General features: G+C 42.4%; 1 protein-coding gene across 1 annotated transcript in view; it reads right to left on the bottom strand.

The window, feature by feature from the left end:
* Positions 1-27,531, bottom strand: part of kcnh2b (potassium voltage-gated channel, subfamily H (eag-related), member 2b) — a 249,338-nt gene that overhangs the window by 195,746 nt on the left and 26,061 nt on the right. The gene's annotated exons all lie outside the window — the stretch shown is intronic.

Here is a 27,531-nt window from a genome sequence, read left to right on the forward strand (position 1 = left end):
CAGGTCTATAGTGGTTCTTTCTGATTCAAAGAACCACTATAGACCTGACCAGTTGTCCTGATTCCATCACATACCAGATGAAATGGTTGTGATTAAGCTTTGATTCTGACCTTCCCGTAATCATGCTGCTTTCTGAAATACATTTTCAAAGGACCACAAAAGTGTTTTAGAGGTTTCTCTAACAGTTTCCTTTAAACGGCACTCAAAGCTTGTCTCATTCACACGAGTACGTTTCTACATCTGAATGCTTTCCTGTCTAGTTCACCCAGAGACACGCTGGCAGGCAGACTGGAGAAGCCAGGGATCAAACCACCAACCTTCTGTTTCCAGTCCTTCAGGAGATGACGTGCCCGACCTCCTGAGTCACAGCAATCACAAATTAAATGTGATGCTTTTCACTGACACCCCATAGTTTCTTTAACCCACCACTCATACAGTAAATAAAAATATTAAAGGAGCTGTGCCTTAAATGCAGGTGAAAGAAAGAAGCAGCAGCTCCAAAAGGCAGAACCATCATATTCAGCTCGAAAAACCTGAAGCTTCTCGGGTGTGTTCAAAAGTTTGGGAAGATTTGGAAACTTCAGTGTGGCATATTAAGTGCTAGCAGTCAATACACTTCAGATTTTGACTATGATATTTTAAATATTCTGAGTAATGGGGCAGGAATAGCAGGATTTCTGTGTCTCTCACGGGTTAACTGCTTTGGGCAGGACACTACGAGTGCGCCAGTCTGTGACCCTTTGTGGGTTTGCGTTTCTTAACCCAGGAATCTGTAGGTGTGGCTCGACTGTATAAACCACAAAAAAATCACACGAAACACTGACACCTTTCCACCCGACGTGGCCTGTAACCCTGGTGACGTCTGCTCAGATAAATGCTCCTGATCCTGAAGTTATTCACTTCCCCTGTTTTCAGCCCAGTGTAGCCGGGACTCATCCTTCCTGTAAGAACTGAGGAGAAGACGCGTTGTGGAAATTAGTACACGAACATTTGAAGCTTTGAATGTAAACAGCAGCATCTGCCAACATGCCTAATAACCTACGGAAAAATGACCCACAATCTTATCATGATTTCATTCACTATAAGAAGGTAAAAATGATTTAATATGCTGCAAATATAAGATTTTTACATCTGTTTATGAAGCATTTTGCCTGGAAATGATTGCAGATAGAGCGCCCCGTCTACCCACCGTGCAGCCAATCAATTAGTTGGTTGGGAACAAAAGAAAGCCTCCTTTGGTTTCTCTAGTGTTCACCAGGTAATTCTTCAAATTCTTGACTGGTCACACAAAGATAATGTCTCACAGTATTTATGTTTCTTCATTAGTCACCCCAGCTGACCTTCGATCCTTCAGCTTCCCCCTCACCTGCCTCTCGTACTCTTCCAGTATCCTGAGAGTCTTAATAAAGAAGAAATCTTATTTGAAACAATTCACTGTCAGCTCTGATAAAAAATAAAAACAGAAAAAGAAAAATAAGACCTGAAGACAGAGTGGGAGAACCTCCCTCACCTCTGTGTAATATGAGTCAGAGGTTTGCGGGCCATAGCTTAGCTACACCCAGCTTTCTCTGGTGAATAATACATGTGGCTAGAAACTCGGTGGCCATGTTTGGTCACTGCGCTGAGGCCCGGAGGCTTAGTGGCGAACAGTGCTAGGGTTTCACCTGGCAGCAAGTGTTAACTGTTCATCTGAAGTCAACAGGTAAAATGAGCAGCATCGGGGTTTCACGTGGCACCAGTGCATTAGCTCACCGATACACGAGTCAGACTCAGGTGTGACGATGTGGAGAATCCCAGAGTTTAGCGTAAGTGGTGTTAAAGGGAGGCAGAAACCCCCCAGGAAAGCAGAGATGCTCAAGATGAACAAATCTGAACGAGGGCACCAACATCCTGTTTCCATTAAAGTTGAACTGTTGCATCATAGTATGAGTGGGATCACTCTGCAGTGACCCTTCCCTCTAAAGAGACAAGTGGAAGGAAAATCTCTCAGTAAAATCTCCACAGAGAATAACAGAGCCGGGGTCGGGAGTTCAAGTTTTTTAATTTGCCACCGAGCTCTACATTCAGCACGCACAACTCTGCTCCACTGGCAGCCAGTCAGTGACACCACATTAGCAATGTGTAATATTCTTCTGTATTTTAATTACAGCAACAGATGGATGCAACACACTGTAACGAAGAGCCAAACTGACTGCAATGATGCATGAATGTGAGCGTGCAGCGCGATGGAAATCCACTGCACGCGTTCGCTAAGCTCGCCAAGCGCAAGATCAACAATAAATTCTTTTTTAAACTCAACTTTTGTGCAGCTAAAAAGTATGTGTGTTCATCAGCCCCCCCTCCTGTCCACTGACCTCTTTGCTGTCCATCAGCTGCTCCGTCCATTCCCTCCCTCCCCCCTTTGACCAGCACTACATTAAGCCCTAATAGCACTGTAAAAGCCATACTATCCAATAACCTGGCTCTGTGCAGTTGCCATTTGTCCTCCTCTTGCCTCTTAAGTGCTCAAATATATATCTCTGCAACAACATTAAAACTGAGTGGCACTGTAGTCAAAGGCTAAGCGAGGGCAGAAGCCATTTCATCATCATCATCATCATCAACAGTTATTTCTGTCATGGTTTGTGCCTTCATCTTCACAGCCTAATGTTTGCCAGGTTTATTCGATAGCAACCATGCTGGGAGAGTGATACAGTCAGCTGATGATGTTATGTATGTAAACACCGGAGTTATAGCAGAAAATCAAATGTCTGTGATTGGTCTCTCATGTAGACCACACACACACACACACACACACACACACACACACACACACACACACACACACACACACACACACACACACACACACACACACACACTACACTCTCTTTCTCAGTCACACAGACACACACACACAGAAACACGTTCGGACACAAACACTGGAAACAGCGTTATGGGAAATTGAGGCTGCTGAAGCGTAATAATACCGTTGCTGAGCGTCATTGCTTGTGCTGGGTTATTAAACAGCCTCCTAACAGACTTTCATACTAATACATCAGCACCATCAATCAACTCTGCAAACATAACAAAAAGTAAAACATTACAGTTATAACGAGATGATGTCAGCGGGACAACAGGTACACAAGGAACAGAAAATACAGGTGTCTTTATTTTTGTCATGTGCATTGGGAGGAAAATAAGCAAAGGTCAGTTAAAAACAGAGTTGGCTTGTAATCAACACCACACAGCACATCAGAATTAACACTGAGATACATCACATGGATCCAAGAACCTCTGAGAAGCACATCTGGAGAAAACTAGGACTGGAACTGAAACTTACAGTGTACCCTAAAAGATATGAGACATAAAAGATAGCAAGATATGAAATTCTAAATACCAAAATATAGTTATTCCAATAAAAAGCTCTAGTGCTGACAAATAAAACAAATAAATCAAAGGAAAACTGCATACAGCTTCCCTGAAAGTTCAGAGCGAGCAGTGCTGGAATCTTTGAACTCCAAACCTGGTTGTTCAAAGGCCTCTTTGAACTGGGCCTCATTTTTCTGTCTGTTTTATTCCACATGGATAAAAAATTCATCACATCAACATCTGCAAGCTCAAAATCAACAGTAAGCTAAGAGACAGCTCTGCCTCAAAAACATGTCCATGTACCATGTCAAGGAAGAAAATCAACGTTTTTAAGACTTTTTGTAACAATATAACTTTTTGTAACCCCATGACACACACTACTGTACCACTGACACACACTACTGTACCACTGACACACACTACTGTACCACTGACGCACACTACTGTACCACTGACACACACTACTGTACCACTGACGCACACTACTGTACCACTGACACACACTACTGTACCACTGACACACACTACTGTACCACTGACACACACTACTGTCCCACTGACACACACTACTGTACCACTGACACACACTACTGTACCACTGACACACACTACTGTACCACTGACACACACTACTGTCCCACTGACACACACTACTGTACCACTGACGCACACTACTGTACCACTGACGCACACTACTGTACCACTGACGCACACTACTGTACCACTGACGCACAGTACTGTACCACTGACACACACTACTGTACCACTGACGCACAGTACTGTACCACTGACACACACTACTGTACCACTGACACACAGTACTGTACCACTGACGCACACTACTGTACCACTGACACACAGTACTGTACCACTGACACACACTACTGTACCACTGACACACACTACTGTACCACTGACGCACAGTACTGTACCACTGACACACACTACTGTACCACTGACACACACTACTGTACCACTGACGCACAGTACTGTACCACTGACACACACTACTGTACCACTGACACACACTACTGTACCACTGACGCACAGTACTGTACCACTGACACACACTACTGTACCACTGACACACACTACTGTACCACTGACGCACAGTACTGTACCACTGACACACACTACTGTACCACTGACGCACAGTACTGTACCACTGACACACACTACTGTACCACTGACACACACTACTGTACCACTGACGCACAGTACTGTACCACTGACACACAGTACTGTACCACTGACGCACAGTACTGTACCACTGACACACAGTACTGTACCACTGACACACACTACTGTACCACTGACACACACTACTGTACCACTGACGCACAGTACTGTACCACTGACACACACTACTGTACCACTGACACACAGTACTGTACCACTGACACACACTACTGTACCACTGACACACAGTACTGTACCACTGACACACACTACTGTACCACTGACACACACTACTGTACCACTGACGCACAGTACTGTACCACTGACACACACTACTGTACCACTGACACACACTACTGTACCACTGACGCACAGTACTGTACCACTGACGCACAGTACTGTACCACTGACGCACACTACTGTACCACTGACGCACAGTACTGTACCACTGACACACACTACTGTACCACTGACACACAGTACTGTACCACTGACGCACAGTACTGTACCACTGACGCACACTACTGTACCACTGACACACACTACTGTACCACTGACACACAGTACATGGGCAGTCTTTGGGTAACTATCTATTATCTAGGAAAAACATCACAAATATGTCTGCTGTGACAATACAACAAGACGCCGTCACTTGTGCTGTGTAAAGCTTTTGGAATCAATTAGCCCAAGTTTAGTATGAGTCACTGATCAGCTGACATGAACAAGGTTTCTGATTTTAGTTCATGCAAACAATTGTTATGTCTCAGTTCTTGCTCTTGTTTTTCAACTTTCAGTCTCATAATTCATATTACTGTAGAGTCTTTATCTACAACGTACAGCACCTTGATGCAACTGTTGTTGTGATTTGAGTTGAATAACTTAAAAAAATGTTTTGCATGCACTAATACAGACAGTGCTTGACAGATTTATTAGACCAACACTCAGTGTTAACACTTGTATTTACCTAAATCAATAGTTTTTATGTTGAAATATAATTATTGTTGCTGTCCAAAAACTGTAAAGTGCACTATTAACTTTATTTGATTAGGATATCTGATATGTTCAGTTTGTTATTTTGCCTAATAAATTAAAACTTAATTTTTAGTTTTTCTTGTTTTTGTTACAGGTGATCAAATAAAAAGACTATACAGTAAATAATCCCTTTTATGAGCTCTTAATGCTGATCATTAACCTGGAGAATGACAAAAAAAAAAAAAAGAAAAGAGTAAAAATAACGAGTCAAATATTATGACTTGATGCTGTTTTACCTTCAGATTTCTGCTGATGTTAGTCCACTACTGTTCCCTGATTAGTGAAATAAATCTGTAGCTGCCCAGCGTGACATTCAGTTCATGCTGGAAGAAAAAAACTCACAGAGCATCTTTCCATGAAAAGAAAGATAAGTGGATTTCTCTATTTTGATTTGAGACTATTACTGATGGCACGCAGTGACGCTGGAGAAGAATACAACTAAATTGCTCCATTAAAACACGTGTCAGCTTTATGTGTCTAAGACTTACTGCCACATATTGTAACAGCCATTATTATGGCATCGCACCGCTAAAGCTCTGCTGTTCAAGCTAGCTGACTGTCCGGCTAACATCCACGCCGCAGCCCGCTGGACCTGCTCGCCGCTTCTTCGTTGCCAGACTGCCGTAACAATATTCATCACTGCTTTTATTTATACTTTTTTGGGTTATTTCACTTAATTTAAATACAGCAAGAACCATTTGCACAAAAATAATAAGGTAATTTACAACTAAAGGAGGAACAAAACAAGCATGGCGCCTTTGAACTGAGCAACCGAACATTTTCTACAATTCGCTGAAGATGCAGCTCGTTTGATTCATATTGTGTGAGCACGTTTTCTCCTGTGCTCAACAGAAGTTTTAGCAAATGATTTCTGTAGAATTGTTCTTCCATGTTTTACTTGGACATAAATAATAAAATCCTCGAGTTAGCGAGGAAGTGACGTTTTAATAATTAAGACTTCAAATGGATTTGTTGGTGTTTTCTCTTGAATCAATCTTTTGCATTATCTTAGTTTCTCTTTTCTATAAAGTTATTTAGAGTTTCAAATTAATTCCATGCCCTGTACACACCTGCTATTAGTCTATGATGTACATGAGAAAATGTTTTGCTACATGATTCACTGTGTTTGTTGTCCAAAAAATGGAAAAGTCATAGAGGAAAATATAAAGAAATCAGACGAATTCTTTTTTAAACAGCTCTGAAACATCAGGTCTTTGACACGTCAAACACATCATTGTGTCACATACAGTCTGTAATGGAGGTGAAACTTCAACAATGGCTCCCAACACTCAGCATACAGACTGAGGACAGAAGGTACTTTCTTTAAACACCTACAGTATTAAAAGCCGCCATGAAACGAACGCTGTCAGGGCTGATTGAAAAATGAGGTTTGCAGATTGCTTTATTTCAGTGCTTTTTTTTCCTGAGCTGTGATACACTTTAGATTCTAGCCAATCATTTTACGTTTCCGAGGATAGTAGGCGGGTCCAGGTACGTACTTTAGAGCAGAGCTACAGATTAAAAATGTCCAAGGCGAAGCGGTCAACAGTCTGGCTGTACTTCACAGCAAAAGATGCAAACTCAGCAGCAACAAGTGCTTTAAGCTGATACTGTGATACTGTCAAAGGAGGTAACACCTCAAATCTGATGAAACACCTGGCGACGCATAGCGTTTTTTCTAAAAGCCGAGAAATGCGCCGTATTTGATAGCTTGCTGCGAGACCTCACACCGAGCACATCACCAAAAAGCTCTCCAGAGAGTGATCCGTACAGCAGAACGCTGCTGCAGGATTGCTCTCCCCCCGCTTCAGGACACCTACACTAGGAGATGCCGGACTAGAGCAGATACTGAAGGACCCGTCCCATCCTGGCAACAAACTGTTCCAACTTCTGCAATCTGGTAGAAGGTTCCTCATCATCCAGGCAAGGACAGAGAGACTCAAGAGGAGCTTCTATCCCCAAGCCATCCGTGCCCTAAACACACACACCCGCCCTCTCACATCATCTATAATTGACTGAGACAGGACTCTTCCAGACACTAAACCAAGGAACAATGTACATTTCAATTCCTTTAATTTTAAATATGTTTATATTGTCTATCCTGTAAAATAGTCAGATGTCTATTCATATTAATGTACAGAATTCACCTGCTTGCTGCTACTACTGCACATTCACCCAATGTATATACTATATATATATATATATATATATATAATGTTCTTCCTCTACCCCCCCCATCCCCCCATTTTTGCAAATGTCGAGGAGCGTGTCAGGCTACATTTCACTGTGTGTTATACTTGTATAACTATGCATGTGACAAATAAAGAACCTTGAACCTTGAACATCTACTGCGGGTGTGGTGCCTGTTATCGGACCGGAGTTAGCAACATCCCCCAAAAACACGAAGAGGAGAGTCCTGGCCCCTAGCCCTGCCAGTGTAGCAGAAATGATGAGGATGATGATGCAGCAGCAGCCATTCTTCTCTGCGTGAGTAGCTTAATGTTGTTCGTGTGTAATTTACGTTGAGTAGGCTAACCACGTTATTACATTAATGCATGTAAGGTGAACTAGCAAACATCATCGTAGCTACATGCGGCTGTCTTCTTGTTTGATGGCAGATACTCCCTTCACCCTGGCCAAAAAGGCTAAAATGACCAAAGAAAAAGAGGGAAACAGTTAAACATGAGAGGTTTAGGACAAAGTTTGTGTTTTTTCCATTGTTTAAGCTTCCAGCCAAGAGTGATACCATATATGCCCCATAGCTGCAGAAAAGGCTAACATTGTTATCTTTTTACAAAAAACAGCTGAACATGAGAGGTTTTTGGACAAAGTTGGTGTTCTCCATTCTTTAAGCACTGGTTCGAGCACCGTTTAAGCACCGGCACCGTTTCAAAAGTACCGGTTTGGCACCGGTATCGGATAAAACCTAAACGATACCCATCCCTAGTCAGCAACATGAACCAGTTACCAGCAGGATGGAGGAAGATAATACTCCCACTTTATATTCAGTGCAACAATTTGACATCGGGAACACGTATCATCAGCTTACTTTACCTGCCATGTGTGAGAGACAGCAGTAAAGACTTTGTGACTCACACTGAGTTAAAATGAGACGAATGTAAAAAAGAAAAAAAGAAGTGAATGACAAATAATTCTTTTTATCGTGCACTTTTTTCTTGTCCCCAAATTAATTACTAATGAATACCAGTTCAGTAAATTCACCCACTAAACGCTGGAGGTGCAGCTCCAGTTTGTACTGGGTTCATCAGTCCAACACCAGTTCTGGACGTCCAAACTAGGTCCTGGTTCAACATGAGGTTCAACGTTTGAACTTTGCACCAGGTCATTTTTTAAATTGAAATTTTGGTTTATTTATTTCAGTTAATCAACTTGTTTATTTGTAACCAGATTAAAACTAAGATTATATAAAATGTCTTGAAATATTAAAAACATTCACATCCCCGTTAACATGTAAAATAATACTGGACAAAGTAAAGTGACCAATACGGCCCCTTCAGTGGACCAAAGTTATACGTCCAAAAATGACGTATGAAAGACGTCACTCCGACGTCACCTTGCACAGTGGGTGTACTCTTTTAACCATTCTCACGTCCACAAACCGAACACTGGTATCTGATCAGTAGTCGTTCCTGGCAGGTACCCAAAGCCGTGGCATCATTATCATACCAGAAGAGGAAACACGTTTGATAAGTGCCTCCCTGTGTTTCTCATATTGAGATAGAAACATAAATACATCTCCAGGCTCCCACACACACAAACAGACACACACACAGTGAAATTACAGGATGAGCCTCAGTCAGGAGGGAATCACCGAGTATCGTCACTGTCTGTTATCATCTCTGCTGCAAGCTTTCAAACACTCGGTGCTTTCCATTTAAACACACAGTCCGGTCAGGACACTCACACAGAGTATGTCTGCACACGTAGCAGCACATGCAACACGCCACATTTGTATGCTGAAAATTGTCTCTTTTCTTTAATATCATGCGATTCTGTTTGCTCTCGTTGGCCGGTGCTGTTACCTCTCTGCATTCAGACGATGAAGCAAAGCTATTGTGATAGCTATGCTATTAGCGCATTTGCACCTTTGAGGAGAATGAAACCCATCTAACAGATACCAGGGCTCGGACTCCACGGCAGGATTTGATTGGCAGGTGCTGATGAACTGGTGCCATGAAGCCAAATGAAGTAATAAAGCCATAAGAGTGGTCCCACTCTGCCTGTTCCCTCATTACTGTCTCTGACATTGCTCTCAGCGTCCATCACTCCTGATAAAATGAGCGCTGTATTAGGTGAGTCCACGCTAGGCTCTTAAGGCTGACGTTTTGCCACAGCAATGCGGAGGCAGTCTTCTGCTAGTTTTCAGGTGGTTCCTATTTAAGATGACACAAGTTAAGTTCTTCATCTAATATTAAAGGGATTAAAACATAAAAACAACTCTGAGATAGCTGTAACCTCTGCTCACACTGAACTTGGAAAACCTGGATGTAAATACTTTGCTGTCTATAAATGGGTCGAGCTACAAAAACAAACTGAAGCTAAAAGTACTGATTGGACCTGAACATTTAAAGAGTTATATTTGTTTGACTCCTACTCTGGCAAAGGTTTCTCTTAATTTGTGATTTGTGATGTGTCGTTTAATGATGAGGCCACCTCTCAATTTCTTTTGTACAAAGGTCCCTCCTAAGAAAAGTTTCTGGATTTCAATGACACTACCTGTTTAAATAAAGGATTTATCACTATTATTATTATTATTAATAATAAGGTAGTTTGTGTCTGTGTGTCTGTCTAAAAGAGGGACAGCAACACTATTACTGTCTGTGCATGCATTTAGACACACACACACACACACACACACACACACACACACACACACACACACACACACACACACACACACACACACACACACACAGCAAGGGGCAGACAGAAGAATTTACATACTGTAGACATGCATATTCAGATTAGCCTGGAGTGGCAAGAATCGGACTGAGAATAATAGAAGTGCAAGAACAGCTGCTTTACACCTCCACATTCTTTCAGATGTCTGCACCCGGTGGCCTGAAAAGATCTGCATAAAACCTGGACAGAAAAACATTAGAGCTGAAAGAAAGAGCGGGCAAAGGCAGGGAGAGACGGGTGAACAGTCGTACAGACATCAAAACACTGAAATAACCACAGCAGAGCAACAATAGGACAGCAGAGACGCTTCCTTGGAGAATGGACCGAGACTTTTTTGGAATACTAATTGCTCCTTTTCCACTCTGTCTGAGGAAAATCTTTATTTTTATTCAACTGTGAAGCAGGAAATTTGTAACGAAAAAAGAAATAGTGTATGATGAGTATTGGGTTGTAATACAGAAATAGAGGGAAGCCTGTCCACATGTTTTAAGATAACCATTTGTACAAAGCAGTTTTATTCTGTATGAATCTTGCAAATGTGCAGACACACACAGAAACACACATCTCTGAGGTACAGTGTCTTTCCTGGATTCATTCAGCAAGGAAGGAAGGAAAGAAGGAAGGAAGGAAGGTGCCTCACAATCTCAGTGCTTGCTGCTGATTCGAACTTAGAGGCAATAGCACGAATCGCAGAGCCATCGTGCTTATTTACATGTATATGTACAGTCTGTTTATGTGGCTATAAATATAAGGACATGTGTGAAAGGAGAAAGAGCAGATTACATCTGCATGTAAAGTATAGGGCGTCGCTGTACCCCGTCTCACAAACGCAACTCACAAACGCTTACTGGGAGCCGAGAGTGAAACATTCAGGTGCTTGTTATGTTCTTTAAAAAGCACACAGAGTGTAATTTCTAATAACACTGTTTTTTTCTTACAGACACGTTTAAATCGGATGTGACCAGGAAAGTGAAACAGACTCCAAAAGCTGGCATTTAACACCAGGCAGAGCAGCTCAGTCCAATCACATCACAGGGAAATCATAAAAAACTGTGGTTATCATCATCAGTAAACCCATCCACTCATTCAGGACAGGTTTGGGTCACTGACTGGCCATCAGATCACCGCTGAACCAACACCTCGTTCACACTGGTTGTTTTTTAGCCCAGTAGCTCTGCGAACGTCAGCCGTGGCTCTGGGCTTTTAAATGAGTTCCTAAATTTGATTACATTTTATTCTTCGGCTCCTTTTAGTAACTGGCTGCTGTTTTCTACCATGCATGAATATTATAACCATTTATTTTCCACTTTCACAAACAAACACACACATTACTTTGCATTATCCCACATTAGCTCGAGCATGTGCCACTGGAAATATTCCCACTGACGTAGCTGATCTTTAGCCCTTTATTGTGTGCGTGTAAGTGCATTCAGAGGAGCCGTGCACAGCACATTGGGTGGCTAATGAGGCACACAAGCGATGCTGCACTGTCACATTCTGGCGTGTCATGAATCATAAAATACAGGCAGTATCCCACACAGCCATACTTATAAGAGAATGTGATGCACAAGTTGATCATGATTTGTGTTTTTGTGATCTAACTCAGTGTCCCAGTGAAGATGGTGAAGAGTTTACAATAATCCTGTTGCACCTTCTCTCCTTTTATACACTTACGCTGTGAAAACGAGTGAAAGTTTGTGTCGTTATCTTCTTCATCTGTGTTAAAACAAAAGCTCTCCATCTCATGGACACCTGTCTCATCAGCTCTAAAACCTAATGCAGTTTGTTGTTGTGTAGGCGGCAGTTGACAGCATTCGTTGTGTGTGTGTGTGTGTGTGTGTGTGTGTGTGTGTGTGTGTGTGTGTGTGTGTGTGTGTGTGTGTGTGTGTGTGCCTTATGTCCTCTTACAGCTGGAGGTGGGTTCACCATAGCAATCAACAGCTAAGAATGCTAACCTCTCTTGAGAGGCTGCAGGTCTCTAAGTGCTTTGCTTAGCTACTGCTGCTAGGCAATCAAGAGTCCCCCATCACAGAGGACTGCCTGCTCCTCTGGGCTCGCTGCATTATGAAGGCACAATGCTGTTAGCACTCTCATGATGTCTAATAGACACCTGCTACTCTTCAAGGCCCACCAACAAGCTCAAGAGTCCTTTCATAATGCCTGGAGGCGTTATCAGTGGCACTTGCAGTAGGTGAAAAAATGCAGGGGTGGTGATGCCCCAGGCCGTCCCTCAGAATCGCAAGGTTTTCTAGAAGAAAGCTGATAGTCAGCTGTGTTTCTTTAACAGCTTTCTTGTTATGACTGTGCAACCAGTCAAGGAGCTACAGTTTCATTCAGGGCCACAGAGGTGTGAGATTAGCATTCAGACAGTATTCACATGTTGTCTGAACACACGTGTGCTTATTTCTCCGTTTTCCAGAGTATTAATATTGTGCAACTCCTGATCATCAGTGATCTGCTGTGTGTCCAAAGCCAGCAGCATCTAAACAGCCTGGCTGTTGGGAAAATGAAGACCCAGCTTGTCATGAAAGCAAACACACACTGACTTTTAGAGCAGCCTGAAAAGATCGAAGGGTAAATGTGACAAAGCTGGAATCAAGTTTGCACTACTTTTTTTTTTTACCTTATTTTTGTTTCTAAGAAAAATGAGAGCCACATATGAGGATATTCGTTTAAAATTTCAATAGAACAGTAGCAGTATAATGTCCTCGTGAGTGGATATCAGGCCCTTGTAGAGCAAAATTGAGTATTTTGGTCTAAATAACCCAAAATGTGATGTATCCAGGTCCTAGGAGGTTAAACTGGCAATGCACAGAAAATTTATGAAATTATTTATTTATACAATCATTTTGGTAATTTGTACTTTGGAGCGCTTTGCCTTTGTCCACTGTGCTGCTAATAAACTATCTGAGCCAGTCGTAACACAACACAGATCAGCACACAGTCCGTGCTCCTGCAGCACAGACCTGAACTCGCTTCTTTTTCATTTTAATTTGCATTAAATTAAATGCCAAGTTGCCACACTAGAGGTGTCTAATAAACATATTAACTTGGTATTTTCTGCCATTTACAAACGAATTTCTTTATATTTTTCTTTCTCTCCCTGATGTTTTTGAACTGACTGAAGTAGGCAGCAATCAATCATTTCATTTCCTGCAGAAGAAGAGTGAGACGGTGCATCCAGTGCACTTTTATCTGAACAGACCTGCGGAAGAATCCAGCTGTGTGTTAACAATCAATTTTACTAGATTAGCTTTGATTAGATTACCTTAGATGAAAATGAAAATTCCTCTTTTACATTAAAGCATGTGTATATGGGATGGACTGGTTATGGTTGTGTATGTTAGCCCATGTCCTAGCTTTGGGAAAGCACAGGCAGTCTTATTCTGACATTTCTGTCACTTGTCCTATTCTGAAGGATTGTCTGGCACTTCCTTTTTGCAGCAGCAGTGTTCCTGCAGCAGTAGGAACAGTCACACCCTTCTAGCTTATCACAGGGAACTTCATAGCTCCTTGATACAGATTTCCTATATCAGAACCCACATTGCTGCTGGCTGATGCTGCGTAATGTTTTCTTCTCTGCTGGAGGGGCAGAGAGGGACAGAAAGATAGGGAGACAGCTGAGTGTGAATAATACAGTGGACAAAGGCTGAGAGAGTGAAGCCGAGCAACTGGAGCTAAAAGAACAACGACAATAGGAAGGACTAAGTGAGACACAAGGAACGAAAGGTTAGGGCGTGAGCTCGAGCTGAGATCAAGAGGACAGACAGAGGTGTTGAGAGGGTGAGTGTAACACAGATCCAAAACTGCTGACCTCTGCTAAACGTTATCCACAATTACTGTAGCCTCTTTACATTACAATATAAAGTGCTTATTATGATTTGGTACTACAGAACTAAAACTTGAATTGAACTGAACAAAGGAATTTCTATTAAGTTAAAACTGACTCCTACCGTATTTTTCGGATTAAGCATTAAGCGGCAAAAACCAGAGGTGTGGACTCGAGTCACATGACTTGGACTCGAGTCAGACTCGAGTCATTAATTTTATGACTTTAGACTTGACTTGAAAAAATGTTCTAAGACTTGTGACTTGACTTGGACTTTTACACCAATGACTTGGGACTTGAATTGGACTTGAACCGGTTTACTTGAAAAGACTTGATATTTCACCCCAAATATAAAATCTAACATGCATATTATATAGAGATTGAAAATGTGACGTCATTCAGGGGTAAAACCGCAAAGGATTCTGGGAACTCGTGGCAAGAGGTACTAGCGCACGCAGGCTTTCAATTGAAATCAGTCACACAGCGATAAAAAGAAACACAAAAAATGGCAAGAAGATGTTGTATTATTAACTGCAATAGCCGGTCGCATGACAGCCACGGGAAGCCGACGGGTAAAGAGATCGGTTGTTATCGGATTACGTCGTTGAAGAGAAATTGTTCGAGCCATGTTTCCGAAGTAACAAAGACGCGACTGGATTGCAGCCATTCAAAGATCAAATATAACGTCCCAGAACTCTCCAGCTCACAGGTTAGTCTGCTCCAAGCATTTACACGAAGGTCAGTCTGCTGTTGTAGTTAATGCGTCATTTTCATAACATAAGTGGGGCAAAAAAGTATTTAGTCAGCCACCGATTGTGCAAGTTCCCCCACCTAAAATGATGACAGAGGTCAGTAATTTGCACCAGAGGTACACTTCAACTGTGAGAGACAGAATGTGAAAAAAAAATCCATGAATCCACATGGTAGGATTTGTAAAGAATTTATTGGTAAATCAGGGTGGAAAATAAGTATTTGGTCAATAACAAAAATACAACTCAATACTTTGTAACATAACCTTTGTTGGCAATAACAGAGGTCAAACGTTTACTATAGGTCTTTACCAGGTTTGCACACACAGTAGCTGGTATTTTGGCCCATTCCTCCATGCAGATCTTCTCGAGAGCAGTGATGTTTTGGGGCTGTCGCCGAGCAACACGGACTTTCAACTCCCGCCACAGATTTTCTATGGGGTTGAGGTCTGGAGACTGGCTAGGCCACTCCAGGACTTTCAAATGCTTCTTACGGAGCCACTCCTTTGTTGCCCGGGCGGTGTGTTTTGGATCATTGTCATGTTGGAAGACCCAGCCTCGTTTCATCTTCAAAGTTCTCACTGATGGAAGGAGGTTTTGGCTCAAAATCTCACGATACATGGCCCCATTCATTCTGTCCTTAACACGGATCAGTCGTCCTGTCCCCTTGGCAGAAAAACAGCCCCATAGCATGATGTTTCCACCCCCATGCTTCACAGTAGGTATGGTGTTCTTGGGATGCAACTCAGTATTCTTCTTCCTCCAAACACGACGAGTTGAGTTTATACCAAAAAGTTCTACTTTGGTTTCATCTGACCACATGACATTCTCCCAATCCTCTGCTGTATCATCCATGTGCTCTCTGGCAAACTTCAGACGGGCCTGGACATGCACTGGCTTCAGCAGCGGAACACGTCTGGCACTGCGGGATTTGATTCCCTGCCGTTGTAGTGTGTTACTGATGGTGACCTTTGTTACTTTGGTCCCAGCTCTCTGCAGGTCATTCACCAGGTCCCCCCGTGTGGTTCTGGGATCTTTGCTCACCGTTCTCATGATCATTTTGACCCCACGGGATGAGATCTTGCGTGGAGCCCCAGATCGAGGGAGATTATCAGTGGTCTTGTATGTCTTCCATTTTCTGATGATTGCTCCCACAGTTGATCTTTTCACACCAAGCTGCTTGCCTATTGTAGATTCACTCTTCCCAGTCTGGTGCAGGTCTACAATACTTTTCCTGGTGTCCTTCGAAAGCTCTTTGGTCTTGGCCATGGCGGAGTTTGGAGTCTGACTGTTTGAGGCTGTGGACAGGCGTCTTTTATACAGATGATGAGTTCAAACAGGTGCCATTCATACAGGTAACGAGTGGGGGACAGAAAAGCTTCTTACAGAAGACGTTACAGGTCTGTGAGAGCCAGAGATTTTCCTTGTTTGAGGTGACCAAATACTTATTTTCCACCCTGATTTACCAATAAATTCTTTACAAATCCTACCATGTGGATTCATGGATTTTTTTTTCACATTCTGTCTCTCACAGTTGAAGTGTACCTCTGGTGCAAATTACTGACCTCTGTCATCATTTTAAGTGGGGGAACTTGCACAATCGGTGGCTGACTAAATACTTTTTTGCCCCACTGTAGGTTACAAGCAAGTCTGGCGCTGAACAGAAATTGTCGCGCTATGCTCCTTTATTTATTGTGCATAAATAGTGAATTATCCTGACTCAATATTGCGTTTCGCTTCTGTTATTATGGTACATTGACAAAAACATATACTTTTATTCACAGGATAAAACAGGTTTTTAGTATCACTAATTGCCCAGTACGATTACAGCATACAGTATTATTGTCACTGCTACATTTCTGTGATGGGTACCAGAAATTATTTCCACTACTAATTAATTACCCTTGAGCTCAAAGGTCCTATTAATAAACGGTTAACGAATGTGTATTTATGACGACAATTTGTGAGACTGGTAAACTTATGATACGTACGATGGTCTTTACTTTCTACACGGTGCATTTCAAGGTCCTGCACCCATCCGTCGGTAAACTGTACCTGGGCTTGTTGCAGTGACCTGAAGTTACTAAACTTCATGAGTGTATGCACTCACTCCAAGAACCGTATGATTATAAATATGCTACGATGAGATAGCTGACTTCATCTAACTAGCAAATGTTGTCCAGGCTACGTTGGTGATACAGTTTTTTTTAATGTGTATGATATTTTTGTCATGCGATTTTAAAGCCGGTCCTACAACCGCATCCAAGAATAACATGCAGCTTATCTCAGAACTGTCGGTGAAAATTATTCTTGGAGCTAGGTTTAATTGAGCTGCATTTTAAAGAGGTGCAATTTCACAATTTGTGTATATTTTCTAAGTTCACTATTTTGTCATGTGTTGAGAAAAACACAGATTTAAAAATTACATGGTCTAATATTTACATTTAGCATAACTGCAACATGCTTTTTTTCGTTTTTTTTTTAAAGACTCGAAAGGACTTGAAATTCAAAATTTCAGACTTGTGACTTTACTTGGACTTTTACACCAGTGACTTGAGACTCGAGTCTGACTTGCCTGACATTACTTGAGACTTGACTTGAGACTTGAGGATAAAGACTTGAGACTTACTTGAGACTTGCAAAACAATGACTTGGTCCCACCTCTGGAAACAGATAAGTCAAACTTTACTCAACTCATTCTTCTTGCTTCCTCCACTTTCCTACCATTGATTCATTAATGTTGAATTCTCTGCAGCTGCTCTGTTTCCACGTTGTTGCAGTACATTAATGACTAACCTCATATTGTGGATGGATTATCTCAGTTGTTCTCCTGACTGAAGTTTGGTCCGTTTACAGCATCCTGCCATGCGATTGCATTTGTCCCTGACCACCGAGAACACTCACGTTAACTTTTATCGAGGGGAAAAATGTTAGCATTCATCCTCCAGCTTCACTGTTTATGTTATGCTAACATAGCTGCGTCGCTAGCGATCACGTAGCACATCATTATAGCTGTGTCCCAAAACCTAGGCCACATCCTTTGGAGGACCCGGCCTTCACGGTCTACGAAGACCGCTGTTTAGTTTTCTGTCTTCATTTATGTTGGAAGTGATCTCAGTCAGAACATGCTATATCATGTTTAGGTGGAAACTAGCGAGCTAACTTCCTGCTAACTTCTAACTCTGTTAAATGTAATAAATCCTGTTTTCATGGATGCCTGGATGTTAAACTTCATAGTTACACCTGGTAAAACAGCAACACTGATCATTTTATTAAAGATGAAAGTTTTTAACTCTCAGTGTTTGTTTGACTTTGGGACCTGCAGCTGATGGAGTTTTGGACCCAGATTACTCCGTGAGGCTCCTGACTACCGCAGCTGTAATGCTCCAACAATCCATCAAGCGGTGCGGCTTCGTAGCTACCAAAGTCGTACTAAAACATTTTTGACAGATTTTTGATTTTTACCACATAAAATTGGTTCGAGGTCAGTAAGAACAACCAGAATTCATACATAAAGCACACTGTTGATTTTAAGTGAGCCTTATAGTGCAGAAAATACGGTAGTTTATCCATTCGACTAATGCAAACCTGTGTCTATTTGTGCCTGTTGTTGCTGCGTTGTTGTGACATTCAACACAGGCATTCAACACCTTAGAGGTAGTACTCTTCTGGAAAAGTCACCTGACCTGTATCTAAGCCTTTTTCTACATACTACATGTGTGCACATGTTCCTATTGTACTTTACTTGGACAGCATGACTGATTAAACTGGGGAGCCACTGGTGACAATTGAGTGTGAGAGTGAGAAGGGAGATCCATCATTGTGAAGGCTCATGCCTAGGCCCGGTACTAGATAAATGTGGTTAGACAAAGTCTGTGTGTGAACAGCACGTGTGTGTGTGTGTGTGTGTGTGTGTGTGTGTGTGTGTGTGTGTGTGTATTCTCTGTAAGCATGTACGTGTGGGTCATGGCCTCATTTCATGTAAAACACGTGCTTGCACATCGGTTGCTTGGGTTACTGCTCAACATCAGAGGAGAGGCATTTTTACTTTTCCCCTTTTGCCTTTCAAAAGGAGGGGGAGGGAGGGGGGGGATGAAGGCACAGGGACAAGAGGAGGTGGCATAGTGTTTCCTCTCTGTGTGCATTATGGATGAGGTGTGTCCGCAGTGTTCGATCAGCAGTGTGAAGGAGGCCTCCCCCAGTTAGCTAAGATTCTCTATTTGTGTCATAGTGAGCGTGCATGTGTGTATTAGGGGCGGGTTTTAATAATTGATTCATTGATTAAAATCGATTCTGGCTTGGATAACGTGATATCGATTCATTAAAATCCTGGATCTATTTTTTTATATAAATGTATTTTGCCCAAAATTCCAGAATCTCAGGTGAAACCTCACAAAGCAGGTACACGGCTTCTGCACAAAGACCTAAACACAAAGATCAGAATCAGTGAGATGTGACTTTCTCACCCGACGGCACGAACACGGTCGCGGCTGAAAGCCGACAGCTCGCTGATTCTGATGTTTCGGCGGGTCCGCGCTTTGTGTTCACGCCCTTTTTGTGCTGCTTCTAAAGCTGTTAGTTTTATCTCTCTCCAAACAACATTGACTGAACCAGCAGCAAAAGAAGATCCAAACTACGCTTCACATAAACATCGTCATGGATTCACTCTGACTTTTGCTGTTTTGCTTCCACCAGGATAAAATCACACGTCATGCACAGCTCTCTCTCTCTCCCTCTCCTTCTCTGTACTTCAAGAACAGTTTCCTGTCTAAAAATCTGTTTTCTGCATTATTCGCTTGCTTGTTACGCACAAGTCTACCGTTATTTCTGCCGTTCAACAGGCTTCTGAACAAATGTAAACTTTTTAAAAGTATACAAAATGCAAAACGCCGTGTCTCTAATAAAACCTTTGTAACATCAGAGGTAACGTTCATATGTTGATTAATGGTTTTCTTTTGTTTTTGATGTACTGCAGAACATTTGTATAAAATCCCAGGCCAGGAAAATCACCTTCATGTTTTTCTGTTTTATCTTCAGCTACTTTGACACAAAGGCATCTGCTGTGACGCTCACACCTTTGATAAAGTCTGGAAAGTGTCAGCTTCCTTTTTATACATACAAAAATATGTAAATGTACTGATCTGAATTAGAATATTTCTGACTGTCTGAGGCAAAATTTCCCAGATACAAATCGAATCGAATCGAATCAATTTGAATCGAACTGTGGATCGAATCGATTCAGGACCTTGTGAATAGAATCGATTCTAGAAATCAGTGACGATACCCAGCCCTATGTGTGATTATGGCTGATGCAGGAGACACTACGAGCATACCTGCCCCAAAACAGTCTATACTGTGTGAGCTCTCTCAGTATGAAGGCTGTAGGACTTCTGGAACAATGGGCTTGAATACACTTACTAACAATGCGTTTGCACAATTCTGCGTAGCTCATGAGTACAAATGTTTCCCACACAAATCTGTGATTTATCAATAATTTCTTATCTCAGTTGGTTTGCATGCAAACTGTTGATCTTTGGACCCACAGCACCCCGATACAGGAAGTCTGTAAAAAGTCCTAATCTCTGATCCTGTGGGTCTTACCCAGCAGGCAGTGCAGCCTGTGGGCAGCCAATGGGGACTCACCCAGGTCTACCTGCCTCTCTCCTTACAAGGCCACATTTGCACAAACACGCCACTCCACATGTGGATATATGAGCAGATACATCATCTTTATTCTTAATAATCTTTATTCTTGATTAAGAATAAAGATGGTTTATTATAAAAATGACATATAAAGCTCTGTTTGACACTTTGTATCTCTGCAAACATCAAAGGTTTCATGTTTAGACCTTTTACCCTCGAACATTAATGAGAGGTGAGCTGCTCTCAATCACAGCTTCCTCTACAGAACAAATGACATCTTTGCTGCCTTAAAATGAACAGGCTACTACTAATAATAATACACATTATTATTGTTCTTGTTGTTTCTTTTTTTTATATTTTCAAACTGTAAACAAAAACACCTTAAGCTCTAAAATGCTCAATAAGAAGGTGCAGGCTTTAACCTCCACCCATCCATTTTTTGGGGGGAGGGAACGGGTTGCCGTGGTAGCAGCAGAGAAACCCTGACAACCTTTTCACCAGTCACCTCGTCCAGCTCATCCAGGGAAACCCTGAAGTCTTCCCAGGTTGTCATGGTCCTGAGTCTGTTTTGTATTATTTATCCTTGCTCGTCTCTTGGTTTTGATTCCTAGCTCCTTCGTTCTTCTGCGTTTCTTGTGTTCTAGTTCTTTGGTTCTGTGCTCCTTCTGTTCAGTGTGTAGTCATCCCTGCCCGTGGGTTCCCTCTGTTCTCTGTCAGTATCGTGTCTCTGAGTTCTGTGATTTCCTGTGTTGCTTCTGCTCTAAGTCCCCTCGTACTTCAGGTTTGTTGGTTCTGGTTCCTTGTTTCTTAATTTTCCCAGTTTAGGTTTCCTTTAGTTTCTGCACATGCCATCTCTGTTTCTGTTTGTATCCTCACCTTGTAAATAAAGCTCACTCGCATCAGGTCAGGGCCTGCATTTGGGTCCATTCACTCATGCCGCAGCCGTGACACAGGTCATCGTAGAGATGTAATCTCTCCATCATGTCCCGGTCCAAGTAGGACAACCCCTCACTCGGGTGGTGACGCCTTGTGATGGGGAAGAGCAGCGGCTCTACTTCTAAGAAACACGTCCACCATGCAGAGAAAGCTCATTTGCAGCAGGAACATTGATCGATCAGGTAAATCGACAGCTTCTCTCTTTACCGCGACACGTGCAGCGTCTACATGACTGGGATTCGTCTGTCAGTTTAAACATGTGTTACAGTGTCTCCTATCTCATCTTATTGTACCTTACATGTTCTTATCTATCTTTGAAAATAACTTCTATCATTGTTTGATTATTGCAGTGAGTTTCTCCTCGCAGGCTGACAGATCACATGGTCTGTGTCCTCCACCTTGTAGCCTGTTTGTCTTTTTCAAACTCCTTTTGGACTTGAGCCACCAAGAGTCTGCCAGAGGAAACGACACTCAGCTCGTTATTTATTCTTTTTAAATTGCCGTCATTTCCGTGGAAATACTTTGGAAAGCTGTGCCTCCTCTGCTTTCCCCTTTGGACCTCAGTCACTGCTGTTCACATTTTCACAGTCAGACTTTCTCCTGATCTCTTGCCTTGGAGGTGCAGGCTGCTGGTTCAAGACGATTCTGATTCACTAACATACGGAGCGTGGCAAGAACAGAACAGGCTTCAGGTTTCATAAATGAGATGCAGGTTTGCACAGGCTAAGAACATTTCCACTCAAATATTAGTGAATGAGGCCCAGGCTGCTGCAGGGAAGCTGCTGTGACTGTGAAACTATTTAAACATAAGCTGGAGGAAACACCATACATGGTTAATTACCTGCTTACAATGTACGATAATCTTCAAGACCTGGGCAGAAATCAACTGTGAGTAGAGCAGGACTCATCCCTGCATGAAAAATGATAGTTGCACTTGAATCATACGAAAACCTACTTGTAATATTCGATATGGTGTGAGGCTGTCCACTGTCCCTCTGTGCCAGCGACACCTCGGTGACCTCTCGTTACCTCCAAGTATGATACTTTGTGGATATATGATTAGTCAGTGCTTTGAGCATGGTCATTACGTGAGTCACTTCTTAATTACAGTGCTATTCCATTTTAGTTAATATGATCATTTTTCTTCTGTCTGCAGTAAAAGGGTATACTGAGGATATTGCACTGTGCCAGCAGCGGCCAAAGCTATGCAGGCATTAAAGTCAGAAAAGCTAAATGCTATGTGTTGTTAGCATGGTGGACATATTGTAGCTTTCACTGGGTTCTTTGTGTGCGACTGGTGTAAACAGTGGAAAGAGAGATCTGTGAGGAGCGGAGCTGGCAGAGAGCTCCTCATAAACATCACTACAGAGCACACAGCAGGCTCCACCTCTTCTCTGCTTTCCTTCTCACTTTCACATAACGGTCGCTGTGTCATTGCACAGTGGAAATGGGATGGACTCAAGTGTAGTTTCAAACCCGGAGGTTAGAGGTGCAGTGTAACAAAAAGAGTCTTTCTTCACAATGCTCAGAAGCTAACAGAAATCTCAGACTAGAATTAAGGAACATAAACTAGACGTCTGAGGCGAGAGAAAAACTATGAGTATGACTAGATGGCAGGGATAACTGGGTGCAGGGACTGGGCAAAGCTTGCAGGTGGGGGTTGCTTGGAGGAGGAAGGCAGGAGAGGTCCAGGTGGGTGCTGCATGCAATGCAGGGAGGCAGGCAGGAGAGACTGGCAGTTCAAAAAGGTAGGTAGGTGGTAGGTGGGTTTCAGATGTAAAGTTGGCAGATAATCTGGCGAAGACCAGTTGAGTGCGCAGGTATGATTGCCATCAGGTGAGGAACAACAAAGACTCCACCCAGCGGGGAGGAGCCGATGCCGTGGAAAACTACCCAGACCATGACACGCTGCTTCTCTCTCTGTCTCATGCTCCCACTTTGTTTCTCCCACCTCTCACCCAATGGTTGTTCCGAGCTTCTCAGAGCTGTGGCGTCTTCCTGTTTCTTAGTCACCACTTTTCCCTTCGGCCTTCTTTTCCTCCACCTAAGCCCCCTCTCTTCTGCTGCTCTGTTGTCCGTCTACAGGTGGAAAACATCCAGCAGATGCTCTGGCCGTAGCCCAGGGAGTTGCTTTCTTTATTACCACGCGCCTCTTTATCACGATCATCAGAAATACATTCGTGTGGTAGGACGGACTTCTCCAAGGGTTTGACATGTTTATCTTCCTCTAATGTGCGTTCAGGTGAGCTCTTTTAATCACACTGCTATTTCATTAAAACAGTTGTAGCATGAAAAAGAACAGATGGCTATTTAATTGTTGTCTCACTCAGTAATAATCGACCACATTTATATTAAATGCCATCTGGAAACAGACCACACGCACCATACTCTCCGTCCCAAACGTTTGTGCTGCTCAAAAGGAAAAAAGGAAAAAATCTGGCACTAAGTTTGTTGCTAAAGACACAAATGAAAACATGGACTAAACAGCAGTCAAACTATTCACACAAACTTAGACAAAAACATGAGCTATCATGTGCCAAATGTTCCCTACACAACACAGAAACAAAGTGAGAAGCTTTGACAGTCGCTCGAGGCTGACTGAAGGAATCGGCTGAAACTGGCCTGCTGTTGGACTGATGATGAGAACTATGATTACAGTTAACTTAATCAAATCAATATGTATTCATTTCCATGGGCTCTACTTCAACCTTAATTCAAGTTAAAATAAAAAATAAATAAGATACAGAGGAAGGACACGGTGCTGGCCTACAGCAGAAAGACGTCTGTGGATGTGCACGCCACTCAAAAGCAGCCAAAGCTGAACCTGAGTCACGCTTGCTGCTATCCTTCTGTCACAAGTCTCCACCCACTCCACCCTGCCTGCACTTGTCTTTATCTCTGTTGTGCACACATCATTGCTTTGGGTGATTGACCCCAAATATTTAAGCTGCACCCCTCCTTGCATCCTCACAGCTACACCTGTCTCCCTCTCATTCACACTCGGATTCTGTTTTGCTGAATTCCATCCGTCCTCTCTCCAGAGCATACCTCCGCCTCTGCAGGCTTCCACCTGCTCTCGCTACAGATCTGCAGACATCATGGTTTACAGAGAATCCTGCCTGGCTTCTTCTGTCAGCACGTCTATCAAAGACGATCTAATGTACTCTGCACTCACACATGTGCTGCACCAACCTGAAAGACTTCTATTGTTATGTACCCAGACTTGCCTCCCCGAAACACTGAGCACAACTCTTCCTTCTTCAACTTCCACCATTTAATCCTCGTCGTTGCCTTCACACGCTTCATCTTCTTGATTTGCAAACTCATTCTACAACCTACTACCTGATGCTGCCTAACTACACCCTGACATCACATTGCAACCTCCTATCTCTTTCAAACTGCACCTTCTGCACAAGATATAATCTAAATGTGTGCACCATCTTCCAGTATCATTTGTCAGCCTGTGTTCCTCCCTCTTCTTCTTCTGTGTTCACCACAGCCATTTCTATAAGACACACACTATCTGTCCTTCTGCATTTGTCTCTTTAACACCATCTTTACTAGGGCTGAACGATATATCGCATTTGCGATAATATCGCGACATGATCAAGTGCAATTTTCTAACCGCAAAGGCTGCGATTATACTCTGGACATGTCCAAATTCATGGGCTGCATCCTCCTGAGGCCGCATTTGTAGACCGATTACGTCACAGCGACGCGCCGAAGGCTGTCCAAATTACTACCATATCCCAGAATTCATAGCGCGGCCCAGCCAAACTCCAGTTTCCAGCAATGGCGGCCGCTACTAAGTTTTAAAATTACTCATACTAATCTTTCTGGGTCACAAAATAAACTTTTAAAATATTTTCAGGCGAGAAAGTAGTTGTGTAAACATCAAATATCTGCTCGGTTTATCAAGATATCCCATATTTGCAAAAGTGCTTCGACGTTTTCAGAGGCGTCTGCTACCCACCAGCTCGACAGCTAGCCGGGAGCTCGAGGGTTACTGATGCGGCCGAGAACGGCACAACTCCCGGCACATCATTTTCAGATCACCGCGGAGTTTCGCTGCTCGGGTTAAACGTGATATATAAGTCACTTAGACAACCTAAAAATGTTATTGTTGGGCTTTTTTCAGTGTTTTGTTTGTTCGTGAGTAAATCGGTTTGGCTGAGATTAAAGTTATTAGATTAGATAAAATAAAACTTTATTAATCCCCCGGGTGGGTTCCTCCTTGGTTTTCACACAGCTGACTAAACGTCAAACAGAAAACTTATTAAACAGAAGTATGAGACAGTCGAGAATTTACACCAGTGTCTGGTTATATTTTAGATAGCAAGAAGCAGACGGCCGAGTTTATTAAACTCCACCGAGACAGCGGTGACGCTAATCAGAACTAGACCGTCCAATTTCACGCCTTTAAACTTTAAAGGCGTGTTTGTGTGTGTGTTTATACAATTGCTATTATGTTTGCACTTTATGTGTAATGTTACTGACTGCAGAGATCAGTAAGATGTGTGTATTTTTTATTTATTAGTTTTATTTATTTAATATTATTTTTTAATTGAATGACTGTCTAGTAGTTCACAGATGTCGAAAAACTGAGTGTGGTAAAGCCACTGATTTTTTTTATGTATATTTCTGCAATCTGCACATTGTACTGACTTTCATTTTAATGTTTACACCAGGGTTCCTTGTCAGCACTTTATGCTCAGATGTTTGTAAGCTAAAAATAAACTATTGTGTATGTTCAAATATACTGTTGTGATTGAAGAAGTTAAATAAAAATGTCAGTCATCAATTCATGCATCACCTCATGTCATCATAACAGAGGTCTGTCTTCCAGGAAAGAACAGTTTAAAATTAATGTAATATAGTATTGGCCATACTATATGATGTATTGCTTGTCTTTGTTTAATAATACAGAACACAAAGACCTTAAAAAATAATCGCATATCGCATCGCAATCGCAATATTGGGGCAAAAAATCGCAATTAGATTATTTTCCATAATCGTTCAGCCCTAATCTTTACCTCATCGTCTAAATGACATCCAACTTGTCGGGCATACACACTGACAGCATTTAACATCACACCTTCAATTTCCAGCTTCAGCCTCACAATCACGTCTCTCTTCACCTCAAGACTGTTCAGATACTCTTCCTCCAACATTACTCGTCTCTCTTCCTATCTGCACCATGGTGGAGTGTTTTGATGCTCTCGAGCTTACTTCCTTTCAGCCTAGTGAAGGACCTTGCACACACATATACCTTCCTTCTCTCCATCAAATCAGATCCTCTCCCTTTACCAGTTTTCCCACTGTCTCCAGACACACCTTCCCCCTTTCCTGTTCCTTTGTCTTCAGCCAACAGTGGCAGCAGAGGCAGATGTTGTTACCTGAGCCCTGACCAATCCTATATGGAGATCTCATTCTGGATAATCTGCACGTCTGATTCATTTTATGGACTTCTGAAAAATTAATCTAAAATGACTCTTCTCTTATTCTGGAATATACACTCAACAAAAATATAAACGCAACACCTTTGTTACTGCTCCCATTCCCCATGGGATGGACGTAGAGACCTAAAATTCATTCCAGATACACAATATAACCATCCCTCCCAAACAGTGGTCACAAATCAGTCCAAATGTGTGGTAGTGGGCACATCTGCTATATTGAGATAATCCCATCCCACCTCACAGGTGTGCCACATCAGGATGCTGATCTGACATCATGAGTAGTGCACAGGTGTACCTCAGACTGCCCACAACAAAAGGCCACCCTGGAATGTGCAGTTTTTTGCGCTATTGGGGGTCTGGGGACCCAGAACCGGTCAGTATCTGGTGTGACCACCATTTGCCTCATGCAGTGCAACACATCGTCGCATGG

The sequence above is a fragment of the Astatotilapia calliptera genome, chromosome 9, assembly GCF_900246225.1.
Source record: "Astatotilapia calliptera chromosome 9, fAstCal1.2, whole genome shotgun sequence".
NCBI lineage: Eukaryota > Metazoa > Chordata > Actinopteri > Cichliformes > Cichlidae > Astatotilapia > Astatotilapia calliptera.